This window comes from Myotis myotis, unplaced genomic scaffold, assembly GCF_014108235.1.
Source record: "Myotis myotis isolate mMyoMyo1 unplaced genomic scaffold, mMyoMyo1.p scaffold_m19_p_1, whole genome shotgun sequence".
Taxonomy (NCBI): domain Eukaryota; kingdom Metazoa; phylum Chordata; class Mammalia; order Chiroptera; family Vespertilionidae; genus Myotis; species Myotis myotis.
The window spans coordinates 223,024,075-223,025,885 of NW_023416313.1; positions in this window are offsets into that span (position 1 = coordinate 223,024,075).

The following is a 1,811-nucleotide window of genomic DNA, read 5'->3' on the forward strand; positions in this document are numbered from 1 at the left end:
GAGGCTGGAGTCCAGTGGCGCAAATCCAGTTTTTGTTCTGATCCTTCTGGGGAGACTGACCGCAAACAACTGAAACCAGGCTTGCAAAATCAAACCCCTCCCGACTGGCTGCCGGCCACAGAGGCGAAGCAGGCCTGGGCACTCCCCAGGCTCATGAAACTGGCCCGCTGCCCTGCACGCGGTGCTGGGGCTGCGGGCCGCGGGAACAGACGTGGGGAGAGCGGGAGTAGTAAAAATCCTGCTTTTCGGGAGAACTTTGGTGTGTTGCACAAACAGCTCCCACTGCCAAGTGAGTCAGAATTTCCGAGCAGCCTAATTTCAGGGCCTCCTTGCGGTTCCCTCTCTGGGCCACTTCTGAGGGGAGGCCTTGGGGTGGGGTTTCCTGTGCTCAGTCCAGACGGCAGAGGGGCTCTCCCCGCCCTGGGCCAGCATTTTCTTCCAGACTGAGTGTTCGTTTCCACTCGTTTCTGTAGCGGCGGGCAATGCGGAAGAGGAACTGACGGTTTTATGGGCTTCCTCATTAGGACTCCCCCATTCTCCTGCGCTGCTCCCTCACCCCCCCGCCCCCCCCCCCCCACACACACTTCTGTATGGACTGTCTTGGAGTGGCAAAAGGCTGCCATGTAACTGACAAAAAATAAGGTCCTGTTTCTACGTCAGACTTAAGAAAAACAATGGGAAAGTGTTCTGAGAGGCATCAAGCCTTGTAAAACTAAAGATAATAATAAAGCTATGAGCATCTGCATGTTATTTTGTGACTTACACAATACTTTTATCACGTGTATTCCCACCTATGAAATATTATTGCTGGCCCCATTTGCTGGATGGGAAAACCGAGGCTCCAAGAGGCCGTGTGGCTTGCTAAGGCTCACGCAGGTAAGCTGCGGGGCTGGGCCTCGAATGTGAGACTCAGCTCGGGAACCCGTGCTCTGGGCCGCATGCGCAGTGAGTGACAGCTCATCTCTGTGCACCAGCACTAGCCTGTGCGGGCTCCGGCCCTTGGACACTGTGACCTCCCCGGGTGGCAGCCTCTGCCACATTCTCAGGGACTAGCACGTAGTAGGTGCTCAGGAAATGCCTGGTGAAAGACTGAATAGCTGGCTGTGTGCCAGGAACTGCAGGGATGGCGCTGTACCCAGAACAGCTCACAATACCAGGCACACCACCATTCACGACAGGTGCCTATTATTAGACCCATTTAACAGAAGAGGAAGCCGAGGCTGAGTCATGAGCCCCAAGCTGCAAACTCCAGCAGTTTGACACCAGAGCTCGAGCTCTTTACTCCCAAGCGTGCCAGACCTAGAACTGGTCAAGGGCAAGGGTGGGAGAGGCCCTTCGTGTACATCACCTATGGCCCTGGAGTAATGATACCTTAATAATGGGTTCTAGGTTAGGAGGTCCGGCCGAAATTGGCATTTTAACTCAGGTCTACCCGGTGCTAACTCCAGGCTTTGGCCTCCTTCTGCCTTCCCCCAACGTGGAAAGGACACACACACACACACACACACACACACACACACCATCACTGTCTGGTCCTGTTTTACAATTCAATCTTTCTTTTAGGACAGTGATTTCTACTCTGATGTATTCCACACACCTCGGTGGGGCCTGCCAGCCTCACTGAGAAGCACAATGGGAAACGCTGGATCTGGGCCCTCCACTTAAGTCCTCAAGCCCAGTCTCCTGCCCCCACCTGCGAAATGGGCGTGGCCACCGCTGAATCTGGCACACAGTTCTCCCTCCTCCGGGGCCGTCCTCCCATCCCCAGGAGGCGGAGCCAACCTGCAGACCTGCCATTGCCGGGCGCAGGT